Source organism: Carettochelys insculpta, chromosome 1, assembly GCF_033958435.1.
Source record: "Carettochelys insculpta isolate YL-2023 chromosome 1, ASM3395843v1, whole genome shotgun sequence".
Taxonomy (NCBI): domain Eukaryota; kingdom Metazoa; phylum Chordata; order Testudines; family Carettochelyidae; genus Carettochelys; species Carettochelys insculpta.
The window spans coordinates 313558068-313572704 of record NC_134137.1 but is presented as its reverse complement, the minus strand read 5'-3'; the positions used below and the strand labels follow the sequence as shown (position 1 = coordinate 313572704).

The 14637-nt window shown below is 42.5% G+C and overlaps 1 protein-coding gene across 5 annotated transcripts in view; it reads right to left on the bottom strand.

The window, feature by feature from the left end:
- The window catches only part of GRIP1 (glutamate receptor interacting protein 1), a 559979-nt gene that overhangs the window by 308594 nt on the left and 236748 nt on the right, over positions 1-14637 (bottom strand). The window lies entirely within an intron of this gene.

The window sequence follows — 14637 nt, the reverse complement described above, 5'->3', positions numbered from 1 at the left end:
CAACAGGGACTGAGGGAGGGAGTACCTGGGCCCTTAGGGAGTACCTGGCCCCCTCCTGTCCATCCCCCCCACCTTTCCGAGAACCACACCTGTGAGGCTGCCCCCCAGCAGCAGGACAGTGTGAAAGTGGGATGGCACTATCCCCCAGGGAGAGGGCTTTCCCCACCCCAACACCACCCCTCACGCTCCACAACTCTCCTTCTTGAGGGTTACCCTGTAGAGGGACATTCCCCCCGCCATGCCGGAACTGATGCCCGAAGGTGTGTTAGCTCTACGAGGAGGGCCCCGATGATGGACTCCCCCATGCCAAACTGTTGCCTACCAACCAGTAGCTGTCAGAGGTGGCAAGCTTTCAGAGAGCAATTGCAAACCGCTTCTCCACAGGGATGGTGAGCCACAGCTGGGTGTTGTGCCTCCAGAGGTCGGGGCGAGCCAGGCACAGAGCACCAAGAACGTGACCTTCCACATGTGGAAGTTTTGGAGCCACTGTGGGTCATTCCTCCATGATCTCACTTGTCTGAACTGGTGTGGTGCCTCCAGAGCTGCCTGTGCACCAGGGTGGGAGAGGTGCAGGTGTGCTCTCGGGGTCACCCTCAGTGACGAACAGGAGGGCAGCTGCCAGAAAGTTCAGCCCCAGCTGCAGCATGTCTGTGTGGTGCCATTGCAAGCCCAGGGCAGCTTCAGCAGTATGGCACTCAGGTATTGGCTGCATCACCCCCAAACGCAGGTCAAGTAGAGTGAGCACAGCGAGAACTCTGCTGTACCTCCAATGAGCAGGTGAGCCCACAGCAGCGGAAAGGGACAGCTGTCCGGAGGGGTCCCGTTAAGCACCCATCTCTGCAGGCTCTGGGAACAGCTCCTGGAAGAAACAGGTGACCACCAACCCTAGCTGCTGTGGCTCCGGGGGGCGATTTTGTCGATAGAGTGCCCGAGCTGTCTGGCCACTGTCTGTTGACACAGCAGATCGCTTTTTCGATGAGCCTGTCTGCCTGGACAGCCTCAACATGAGCTGTCAACAGAAGTTTTGTCGCAAAGTATCTTCCAACACAAACCTCTTCAACGCAACCCTGCAATCTAGACATAGCCTATATGATATTTGGGATTACTTACGTACTGGTTGTATTCCATGGGTGACTGTGTTGATGTGAGTCTAGAGGTGTTGTACTGGGATTTTTGTGTTGATTTGTGTACATGAAAATGTGGGGCATGTGATGCCATATGGGGCTGTGTGCGTTTGTTTACACTGGTTGTTTTGCTGGAAAGGGCTTGGGCTAGTTCACCATCTGTGTGGTTTCCTTGCGGCAAGAGTCAGAAGGATTGTTGCTTAACTTACTCCAACATGGTAAGAGTCTAGGACTCTTGGCACAGCAGAGATACATGCCTTACTGCATACTGCACAGGTGTAACATTAAAGTGACTGAACTTAAAAACTGGAAAACAACAGACAGCAAAATCTAGTGATGATCCAAACTGGTGTAATTTTAAACAAAAATATTCTCAATCCTGCTTGTAACTTCTGTTGTAGCTTCATGCTGACTCGGACATTTTAGCTTTCAGCATGGCATAGAGATTGACAAATCCTGAAATCTTATAGAGATGTAATAAAAATGGCTTGTAATATCCCATAATGTGATAGGCTAAAATAGGCTAACTAAAGCAGAGATAATGAAGAGGAGACAACAGGGAGAAGCCGTGAGTAGAAAGGAAAATCTTGCACAACTGAGCCATGCAACAGAGTCAGGGAGCAAAGAGGAACATGAAAAACTGAAGAACGGTGCTGTATTGATTACAAGAAAAATTGCAAATTAAAGACTGTGTTGTTTTCCTAAAGCTAAATGAATCTCAAGCTGCCTATTACTTGTTGAGGTTTCTGTTGTTTTGGGATCAGGCTAAAGGTGATTCCAGTTCTGATAAAACTTCCCTCCTCCCCTCTCCCCCCAACTATATAAACCCTGGATCCAGTTTTTCCTCTTCATTTTCATCTGATGAAGTGGGTTTTACTCTCGAAAGCTCGTAACTTAATAAATTTGTTAGTCTCTAAGGCAACATCTACACAGCAGCCTTATTTCAAAATAAGGTATTCCGGAATAGCTGCTCCAACACAGCTATTTCAAAACAGGGCTGCTACACACAAAATTGTAATATGAAATAGCATTTAGCTATTCTGAAATACATTGTCTGCACACACTTCACTTATTTCAAAATATTTTTGAAATAAGCACTATCCTGCATCTTAACAGCACCTATTTTGAAATAGTTATTTCAACTACCAATAACTATTTCAAAATAGGTGCTATTTCTCTTGCAATGAGGTTTATCGATTTTGGAATTAGGCACCCGCTATTTCAACTTTATTTCAGAATAGCCAGTGTGTAAGACAGATGGCAGCAAAGTTATTTTGAAATAACAGTTGTTATCTTGAAATAACTCGGCTGTGTGGCCATACCGTCAGCTGCCACAGGATTGCTTATTACACTAAACTCTTTCATATCTGGCATTCTATTATCTAGAACTCTCAAATAACCAGCATTTTAACCACAAGTACAGTACAGTAAAAGTAAATACAAATAAATACAGGAAATACAGTATAAATTTACAGTGTACAATACTACGGTTGGTGGTCAATAAAGCACTCTGCTTATGCTTTTGTTGTTTCTTAGTATCTAATCTTGTTTCTCTTTTGAGTTATACGTTGCTAGGTATACCTCTATTATCCAGAATATTTGAATATCTGGCAACGTCTCGGTCCCAAGGCTGCTAGATATGAAAGAGTTTACTGTATTTCTCAAATTACAGACTAATATGGCTACCATTGGACACAGCTTTAAAGAGTTAAACATCTGGTGCTCATTCTTTGTGACATCACTATGCACGGACTAGGATACATAAACAAATTGCCACAATTTAGAGATGCATAAGACCTTTTAGATCAACTAGCCCTTCTCCTTGACAATGGTCCTACAATCAGTGCTTTGTCTAGCCTGGTTCTACAGGCCCCAAACTATTCCCTTAGGAGATGTTTTATATAGCTCAATAAATCTCATCTACAGGAAGATTTTCTTAAATATTCACTGTACATTTTCTGTTGTTTTTCAGTTTCATCACAGACCAGATAAGCCTCTGAATCAGATAAGCTTCTGAACTCTTTAAATAATTCACTGTTCTTCTTGGTGTTAAAACTTAAACATCATAGAATGTTACATTGTCCTAGTTATTTAGCTATCTGTAAGATATGCATATAACTCTTCTTAACTTTTCCCATAAAAAAGCCTCCTGATTCAACCCCTTAATACTTTGTTGCTTTTCATTGACATTCTTCCACTTTGATGATAGCCCTTCTATAAGGAGGTACCCAGAATAGAATTCAATATTCCATATGCAGTCATATAAATGAAAAATAGGCAACTACTTTCCTTGTCTATGATACAAGGCACCTGGGTGGGGACTCTGGCTGATTTGCAAATTGAGCTGCCATTTTGCGCTGCAAACTCAAATTAAATGATTGAGCACTATCTATAGTTAGTCTCCTTGCATTACTGCTTTTTTGTCTTTCCCCTTGTATTGAATCAGCATATTTTGGAATACTTCCCCACAAGCGTATTACGTATTCCAGGTTAAATCTCATTCTACCTTCATCTATTCATATTTCAGGGTGCTCTTAGCCTCCTTTTATTGTTTCTCTGCTTTCACTACTGTTTGGCTCTCTTCCTAATTTAGTATCATCTGTCTCTTTATTAACAAACTCTCATCATCTCCCCCTCCCATCTTGCAAATAACCAGTAAGACAGATTTAATATTGTTCTCTGTTAGTTCTTGCTAGATACAGTTCTGCAACATGATATGCTGCTATTTATCATTAAAACCATTCTGATTCATGAGCCAGTTTTCAGTGATTTTCCTATCAAAGCCTAGTATTTTTCCAAATAAAATTGAGAGCCAGTGTATCAAAATTCTTTACCAAAACTCAACCCGAAATAGTCCAACATTTTCTTCTTCCACTAATTTTATAATTAGAGTAATCACGTCAAGATAGATCATATAGAAATCCAAACTATTTTGTGCTTTTTCTTGCGTTATCCTCCAAAAAGGCAGTGACGTTTCCTTTTAATATTTATTTTATTATTTCATTTTACCAGGGCTCAAAACTGGACTTCAGAGACGTTAATTGTTGGGACCACATATATTTCCTATTAGTGTGCGTATGAAAATATACCATAGCATGTAGGCAATTTGCTATTCATACAGTTCAAATCTGCCATTCACACAGTTTGCTAATTCGTACGACACACAAACTGCACGGGAAAATGCACACGCAGCTCAGACCTCAATCAGTAAGAGCCGTGCACAGGTCAAATTCCAGATGGAGTTTATGTTTGAACTGCCTGGCTTTTCTTGCCATATCACAGCCTTTTTGAAAATAGTCATGTGCTAGATTTATTTTTCACTCCACACAGTCTGCATCTGAAACCTACGTTCTGACAGCAGATGTACTTCAGCAATGAAACTAAATTTGGTACCACAAAGAACAGATCCTCTCTCTTAGCTTGTTTAGAAAGAGCTATATTTACTTAATTGATCAAACGGGAGTCACAAAAGGATGAAATGTTTTTTAGAGGCATATGCTAATAGCACTGCACCAGCCTTTGAGCCCTACTGCATACGGAAAAGGTCCATAAAGCTGTGGACATGATGGAAATGCTCTGTTCCAAACACAGAATTGCAAAATAGCAGCAAAACCTATTTATTTGTTTTTAAAATAAAGCGGAGGGAGGGGTGAAAACACTCCAACAAGAAATTAGAAACCTCATTGATATAAATTCACCATCAAAGCTTTAAAAAGTGAATTCACACTCTTCCCCTTACCTATTCCCATTACAGATCCCTCAGCAGTACTTGAATGGTAGCAGTGCTGCTAATGGATAAAAATGGAAACAAATGTATGCAACAAATCACTGTATGCTCTTGTGCCAGATTTCCCATTCAGATTCATCATACAAGGAACTTGACGTTGCTACTGCATATTAAAATCAATGTTCTGCCTCTTCATTATTACCATTATTTCTATTTCACATCAGAAATTTTCTTCCTGGAGATCTCTGCTTGAACAGCTTGTCACAGCAAATTTAAATCAATATTTGCGTGTGTGTGCAATGCATCCGGATGTCATCTTATCACAATCTGAACTCCTGCAATTTCTATCAAGGTGCAGAAAATACAAAAACCTGTGTCAGATGATTGAAGATTATAGCCATCTATCTCCATCATTTAGAAATCTGAAGTAACCGAGGATTTATCATCAGCTCATTTCACACCTGATAAAAAATCTAAATAAAGATTGAATGCAGCATCTTCTGTGAGGCATGAAAATTAGTTGCAGCTCAAGCAGAAAGCATTAAAGATTCACCCTAGATTTGGGCAGTGCAGGGATGCTTTTCTCAGTACAGCCTCCTGCCCCTGAGACTCAGGTTTAAGTCACTGTTGAAAAACTGTGTTATTACAGAATGTTTATACATGACACAGAAATCCAGAGATGGATGAGCAGTGAGACTGCTTTTGGGGTGGGAAGAATTCTACAGTGGGCAAACACAACTAAGGCTACGTCTACACGTGCAGCCAACATCGAAATAGCTTATTTCGATGTTGCGACATCGAAATAGTCTATTTCGATGAATAACGTCTACACGTCCTCCAGGGCCGGCAACGTCGATGTTCAACTTCGACGTTGCTCAGCCCAACATCGAAATAGGCGCAGCGAGGGAACGTCTACATGTCAAAGTAGCACACATCGAAATAGGGATGCCAGGCACAGCTGCAGACAGGGTCACAGGGCGGACTCAACAGCAAGCCGCTCCCTTAAAGGGCCCCTCCCAGACACAGTTGCATTAAACAACACAAGATACACAGAGCTGACAACTGGTTGCAGACCCTGTGCCTGCAGCATAGATCCCCAGCTGCCGCAGAAGCAGCCAGAAGCCCTGGGCTAAGGGCTGCTGCCCACGGTGACCATAGAGCCCCGCAGGGGCTGGAGAGAGAGCATCTCTCAACCCCCCAGCTGATGGCCGCCATGGAGGACCCAGCAATTTCGACGTTGCGGGACGCGGATCGTCTACACGGTCCCTACTTCGACGTTGAACGTCGAAGTAGGGCGCTATTCCTATCTCCTCATGAGGTTAGCGACTTCGACGTCTCGCCGCCTAACGTCGAAGTTAACTTCGAAATAGCGCCCGACGCGTGTAGACGCGACGGGCGCTATTTCGAAGTTGGTGCCGCTACTTCGAAGTAGCGTGCACGTGTAGACGCAGCTTAAGAGAGCACAAGTTTATGGAGAAATTGCACTTCCTGGCTAGGTTCCAGGACACACGTGCTTGTGCTCAGATGTAATGGTGCCCCAGGCAAGGAGTGTCTTCAGCACCCCCTTTCCATTTGTTAAACTTTTGAATACCTTATGTTTATTGCATTTGTAACACGTTTCACGACTTTGATGCACAATTTGCATTCATCATTTATGTATCAGGGTAAGATGATGCATTTGCAAGCTAAGATCCGCAAATTTGTATCTATTCATGCCATAGATAAGCAAATTAAAAAACTCCTTTAGATTACAGAAGCTTCCTAGTTTTAAAAAAAGCTGAAATGGACATCAAGAAGTGGAACTGTTCACCAACACTGAGTGCACTGGAATTAAATTGTGTTACAGTAACGGGCAGCCTCAGAATGCAAACTCTCATCTGTTAGTTCAAAAGGTCACTTTTCTCACCTTTGCCCTTGCGAACTGAAACACAGCATCAGAGAGATGCAAATTCTGGCCAGTGGCATTTCCAAGCAAGTGATGACAGTCCATCATTTGTCACTGTTGATAGAAGATATGTTTTAATGAGCCTGAGCTTCGAAAAGCTGTGCTCACCACTTGCAACAGCGATTGTCAGCATGAGTGGAATCCTCAAAGCCATCCACACATTATGAGAAGTGTTCTTCAGCTCTGCATCATGAAAGAATTGGAGAACTTTGAGTTGAGAGTGCTTCCCCTCTTGCAAAATGTGATGGATGTGGTGCCATTCAATATAGAGATCTTCATCACTGACATTCAAACATTCTCCTTATGTCAGCAGCCAGTGAAGCTCCGTACAATTGTTCAAGAGTGTTTTTTCTGTCTGACAGGAGCTTAAACCTCTAGGTCTTTACATGTTCCTTCATTTGTCCAAACCATTCTTTAATGGACACTCAAGCAGTGGAAACAAGCAAGCAAAACACCTCTATCTTGAATTTTCCTTTTGAACTTCTTATTATCTCATCTTTGCCTTTGGAGCCAAAGTGTCTGTTCTTCTGATGAACAGGAGTTTCCTTCAAGACAAAACTCCTAAGCTTTCTGCCATTTCTTTGGCAGCAGCAACAGCATTTTCAAATCCGCTATCTCACTGGGCCACATTAAAATCAAGGCAGCTTTTCATCAAAGTAATAGCAGTCATTATGTCCACTGAGTGCCTTCCTTACAATGTTTCCTTGGAACAAAATATTATTCCAAACCACAAATGAGACCAAACATTTAAAGTCAGTGACCTAGTTTGCCAGGCTTTCCACTGCATGTTGTATTCTGGCCTCAGCTTCACTCAACTTTGCCAAGTCCATTAGCGCATCATAAACTTCAGTCACTGGAATCAGAAGAAGATGACACTGTATCTGACACAAGCAAGTCAAGACAATGGCAGCAACCAGGCACTCCACCCCTTATAGACCCTCAGTGGTATGGCTGACAAAATTATTCTAGGAAGTTCAAGGAAAATGTAGTTTGAAGAAAGTCTGGATGACTCCATGAGATTCTACAAAGACCTAGGATGCTCGAGGAGATTAGTGAAAAATGAACCTGTATATAGAATACCTGAAACATTTTACTACAAACATTCTATTTTCCTTTTGTCACAAACAACAACAAAAACATCCACCTATGTCTGGCATCTCCTCATGCCCGGCATCCCAGGCTGTCACCTGACTTGCCTGCCCTTAAATCCAGCCCTGCCTGTGCTGGTACTCCAGCTCGTCACCAGGCATTCCGACACTGAAAGCGAAATGCTGATGAATGTGTATGGGCAAAGGGAAGGAATTCAGAAACCTTGATCAGTATAACTTGGATTTTTTTTTAGCTTTAATAAGTGGGATTTTTAAAATCACGCCTTTGCTGGCTTTATGGTTTCCTAGAGGGGACCTGATTACACTGACTTTAGGACATGAAAATGTGGACAGACATTGTACTCACGTCTCCACACAGCTGTGGCAGCATGCCATGCTCTTGACCTCTAATACCTTTTTATTATCGTCCTAGGCAAGGGAAGGCATTGGTTTCCCACAGTTTCCTACACTCCCACCACTGGGAAGGGCAGAGGCCACAGGGTGGCAGCTTGGCTCGCTGGCCAATGGGGAGGGCTGGGGTCTGACACATGTCGGGACTCTGGGGAGGGGAGGAGGAGGGAAGGTTCTGGAAGGGTGGGGGACTGGAGACAAAAAGCACAGCCTCAGGGAGGGAGGAGCATGGCTGGGGCTTGCCTTCCTTAGCTGTGCCTTCATCCACTGCCCATGGGCCTAGGACACTCCTAAAAAGGGGTTTTCACATCTGCTGTATCATACCAATTTTGTTTTTTGAGGAGAATTTATGATGATGGTGACAATAGAGCCCAGTGGAGATTAAGGTAGAATTAGTGATGTGATTTTTATTTGCAACGTAAGTATTCTATTTTCCTAATACAAATGCTATTTCTGTTTCGTCTTCTTTTCAGGAAGCCCTTACCGTTATGTCCACTGCACAGAACAACTTCTTACCTCTTCTCACTGAGACCTTCATGCTGACACAGCCCATCAATATGATGAAGAGCAGCGGATGGAGGCCCGACACCTGTTGATGTCTGACTTTCACATCACTGTACTCTGACCTTATAAATAATACTATTACTACCTAGTTCTTATATTGCATTTTTCATTAGTAAATCTCCCAGCAAGCCAGTCTAACAGCCAGCACCTCTACTTTGCTTTCATGGCAAGACATGACAAGCCAGCTGTACTAGTGAGTAAGCAAAACCTATTTAAGTCTTTCCCAGCAGGATCAATCATTGCTCAACAGGCAATACTACCAGCCTTTTACAAGACATCTTGAAAATTTAGGCCTAAGTGTTTGGAAAAGAAACCTCAACAAATCACACCTAAACTAAATACCTTAGACCAAGATCTTTTAATGTAGTACTATGTAACATTGATACATCCTTCAACCTGTATATGTATCCACATACCTTTCCACTACAGTTATATAGTGCCTAACTAATGGGCTTTAAATCATATTTTATATCTTCAAGTACACCATACATATGAAAATAATTGACTTTTTATTTTAAATTGTATTGTACCACTTCCTGTTCAAGTCAGTTAAAACAATTACGATAGTCACAATCATCAGCTACGTATTTAATTCCTGATGGAAAGGTGTGTAATATTTCAATATACTGAGACATCATCACCAATACATATCCCACCATCTCCTGTCCTTAAGGGCAGCAGTATACAAGTTGATTCTTGGCCCACTGTTAGACTCTGGAGGAAATGCTGCCATTAGCACTAGATGTGGATGGTGGCATTTATAGCATATTCATTCCCAGTGCTTTCTCGTTGTTGTTCTTGTTGTTGTAAAAACAAACCAAAAAACAAACAAACAAAAAAACAAAGAGGAACTGGTACTCAGCCAGCTTCCTGCCCCCAACACCAGCCAATCCCGTGGCTAGGGCTGCCATGGTGCCAGTACTCAGTACAGGCAAGTATTGGCACATAAAAAAGCACTGTTCATTCCTTTCCATTAGGGGTTAAGATGAGACCAAAGTCACTTCATCTACATACCACAAATGGAAATGAATTTGAGATTGGCTAGAAAATGAAAGAGGTTTTCCGCTCCCCACTGAACTGAGCTGACAGTATTAATTACTTATGGACAAGTAGGGCAACTATATCTCCCTGTCCCAAATACAGGACATGGAGATATGGAGAGAAGGGACAGGCAAACAACACAGGAATGCAGGGGCAAGATTAGAAAGGCTAAGGCACAAAATGAGCTCAAATTAGCTACAGGCATAAAGGGAAACAAGAAGGCTTTTCATAAATACATTAAAAGCAAGAGGAAGACCAAGGATAGGGTAGGCCCATTGCTCAGTGAGGAGGGAGAAACAGTAATGGGAAGCTTGGAAATGGCAACGATGCTTAATGGCTTCTTTGTTTCAGTCTCCACTGAGAAGTCTGAGGAAGGAATGCCTAACATAGTGAATACTAGTGGGAAAGGGGTAGCTTTAGAAGATAAAACAAAAAAGAACAAGTTAAAAATCACTTAGGAAACTTAGATATCTGCAAGTCACCAGGGCCTGATGAAATGCATCCTAGAATACTCAAGGAGCTGATGGAGGAGGTATCTGAGCCATTAGCTATCATCTTTGGAAAACCATGGGAGACAGGAGAGATTCCAGAAGACTGGAAAAAAGCAAATATAGTGCCCATTTATAAAAAGGGGGATAAGAACAATGCAGGAAACTACAGACCAGTCAGCTTAACTTCAGTGCCAGGAAAGATAATGGAACAACTAATTAAGGAAATCATCTGCAAACACTTAGAAGGCGGTAAGCTGATAGGGAACAGCCAGCATGAATATGTAGAGCAAAAATCATGTCAAACCAATCTGATAGCTTTCTTTGACAGGAAAATGAGCCTTGTGGATAAGGGAGAAGTGGTGGATGTGGTATACCTAGATTTTAGTGAGGCATCTGATATGGTCTTGCATGATATTCTTATCAATAAACTAGGCAAATACAATTTAGATGGGGCTACTGTAACGTGGGTGCAAAACTGGCAGGATAACCATACTCTCAATCCTGCTGGAAAAGTATAACAAGTGGAGTTCCGCAGTGGTTGGTATTGGGACCAGATCTGTTCAATATCTTCATCAACAATTTAGATATTAGCATAGACAGTAAGCTTATCAAGTTTGCAGATGATACCAAGCTAGGAGGGGTTGCAACTGCTTTGGATGATAAGGTCAAAATTCAAAATGATCTGGACAAATTGGAGAAATGGTCTGAAGTAAACAGGATGAAGTTTAATAAAGACAAATGCAAAGTGCTCCACTTAGGAAGAAGCAATCAGTTTCACACATACAGAATGGGAAGCAACTGTCCAGGAAGCAGTATGACAGAAAGGGATCTAGGGGTTATAGTGGACCACTTATTAAATATGAGTCAACAGTGTGATGCTGTTGCAAAAAAAGCAAACATGATTCTAGGATGCATTAACAGGTGTGTTGTGAAAAAGACACGAAAAGTCGTTCTTCCGCTCTATTCTGCACTGGTTAGGCCCCAGTTGGAGTATTGGGTCCACTTCTGGATGCCACATTTCAAGAAAGATTTGGAGAAATTGGAAAGGATCCAGAAAAGAGCAACAAGAATGATCAAAGATCTAGAGACCATGGCTTATGAAGAAAGGCTGAAAGAATTGGGCTTGTTTAGTTTGGAAAAAAGAAGATTAATGGGGGACGCTATAGCAGTTTTCAGGTATCTAAAAGGGTGTCATAAGGAAGACGGAGAAAACTTGTTCGATCCTCAGAGGCCAAGAAGAACAAGAAGAAATGGGCTTAAACTGCAGCAAGGGAAGTTTACGTTGGACCTTAGGAAAAAGTTCCTAACTGCCAGGTGGTCAAACACTGGAATAAATTGCCTAGGGAGGTTTGTGGAATCTCCATCTCTGGAGATATTTAAGAACAGGTTAAATAAGTGTCTCTCAGGGATGGTCTAGACAGTACTTGGTCCTGCCATGAGGGCAAGGGGCCGGACACGATGACCTCTTAAGGTCCCTTCCAGTCCTAGCATTCTATGACAGCTTCTCCTGGCTCCACCACGCCCCGGGGAGCCGGGAAGGAGGCCACAGCCACTGACCTGCCACGGGAGCCTGGGGAAGCAGCAGCCACTAGCCCGCCATGGGGAAGCAGCAGCCGCCAGCACCACCTGAGGAAGTGGCAGTTGCTGGCCCACCCCGAGAGCCCAGGGAAGCAGCAGCCACCAGACCTCCCCCGGAGCTGCTGGCGGAAAAGGTCAGCAGGGGAGGGCTCAAATATGGACAATTAGTCCCTTTTAAGAAATAAGTCGGGATGCCTCTTTGGTGTCCCATCATAGCATGGTCACCCAATGAACAAGAATAGCCCCAATTCACTCCAGCCCCAGGTCACACCCAGTTCCTGATCCCATGCGTACAGACTCTCTTTCTCCTATACTTTGACAATTTTTCCCAGAGTCATGGTGTATTTTCCTTAAATGCTGAAAGCCCTGTAAAATCCTGCCTCCAGGGCAACAGCTTCTGATCTTGATTTTTAATGATGGTAAAAATCCTATGAAAAGACTCAAGTGTGCAACTTACTCCATGCATTTTACAAGCACAAAGAAAACTGAATTTTAGTGACAGTATATATCCAATTACAAGGAAATGAGTAATTACAAAATGGCAAGAAGAAGCACGGTAATAAAGACAAACTCAATTAAAAGTTACCATAACAAAGCAAAGAAAGATGCAGCATAATGCACATTAATAGCCTTTTAAAAATCTAAACTCAGATTGGATGGTTAATATCAAAAATTATTTTTATGTAAAAGCTAATGAATCATTTTGTTAACAAGAAAAGCTCTTGTCTTTGATCAATGGTATCTGAGAATTAGCATTAAGTGGAGAAAGCATCTCACATAAGACTCACAAAAGACTCAATATTGTGTTTTAGAAATTTCCTCTTAATCCAGTTTATATATATTGAAGCAAAACTATCAAAAAGAGGATCCTCTATTTCACTTTTATAGAAGGAACTTTTTTTTTTTTTGTTCAGCTGCCAGGACAATATTTAAAACAAGTGGCTGGTAGAGGTGACACATTTAACTGATATAATCAAAATTACTCTTCTCCTCCTCTACTTTTTTTTTAAACAGATGTTTCTCCACCACGTACAGTTCCTAGCAGAGAACTAGCAATGAACAGAGAGCCCTGTGCAGACAGAAATGTCTATTCACAGATGTGGATATTCAGACAGACATTGGTATCCGCTGATCTGCAGGGCTCTACTCCCAAAAGACACTGCCTCAATGAAGAGGAGCCGACACCCCTTGCCAGCAGCTCCTTCCAGCAGTGTGGCTGTTCCACCCCAGCCCCACTATCTCTTGTCTGGGGCTATTTAGCGCCTCTCTGTTGGCCACAGTGTCTCTTGAGAGCAGAGCCCTGCAGGTAGACATCTGCACCCAGAGGGCTCAGGTGATGAAATAGGGACAGAAAAAAAACAGGCAAATAAAGCTATTATGTAAACTAAAACTGTCACCTATATTAAGTCACTGGCCTTACATTCTTTCTGGTCCATTTTATTTTCTAAACAATAATAAATGACAAATGTTATTACAATTTTTTTTAAACTGAGTCTCCCTCCTGGCAATCTATCACAGCTGACTTCTGACACAAATGTCTCATCATCATCATCATCATCAATAACCGTGGGTTCAGTGCCCGTTGGTGTCTGATGCCTCTCTCACTATTGCTTTCCATCATTCCCTGTCCAGTGCAGAGTGGCTTAGTTTCTGTAGACTAGCTCCACACCAATCTACTAGATCATCTTATCCATGTTCTGTGGAATCCTCACAAAAGTCTGCCATAATGACATGAGAATTGGGTAGTTTATTATTAGAAGGCAAATGAAAAATTAAATTTACTGCCATATAACTTCTCCTCATAACATTCTGACAAATGATAAATGACAAAAATAATTTCCTTTTTACCCGTCTCTCTAGGTATGTTATGAGTCTCAACACCAGTTAAAACAGTAAAAATGCTCCCCCTCACCCTTCAGGGTGGCCTCCAGGATTTCAAACATCCTTTGTTCCACATGAGAGACTGTAGCCAACCAGGTTCGGGTTCCCCAGAGACGAGGCTGCATCCAGAAAGCGAGTGCTATATTTGGTTTATTGAAAGCGTGTGACACCCGCGATGGGAGCCCCGGAGACGCCGCAGTCACCCGTGGGGGAAAACCCGACGCAAAGGAGCTTCGCTCAGGGAGAGGCTCAGTAACAGGCCTCCTAACACTAGCTGATAAAGCTGAACTCATTAACATAAGATTGCCTAAAATTGCCTATGCATTTCTTATCACTATCTCTTGTGGCCTACTGCCAGCGTAGCCTTGAAATCTTGGCAAGCGCAGCTTGTTCTGCAGCTGTTCCCATGGCAGTTAGTTTGCAGCTCTTTACCTTGCACAGACTAGTCTGTTTAGATTCTCCTGAGGATTCACAGAGGGGTCGATCTGCTCTCATGAGACCGTTACAAACTCTTCTCGCACCCTACAGAGACTAACTTTATAGCTGTGGGAAAACCTGTTTATTCACCTACTGTACATATCTGAATACCTTTCAGAAGTGCCTTAAGAAAATCATGCATGTTTAATTCTTTTTCTTTTGTTCCTCCCTTCACTCTTGTGAGGGAATGCTTCATGAAAATATTTGAGTACATTTTAACACAGTATGGATTAACCATAGAATCATAGGGCTGGTCAGGACCTCAGGAGGTCATCTAGTTTAGTCCTCTGCTTCAGGCAGGATCAACCCC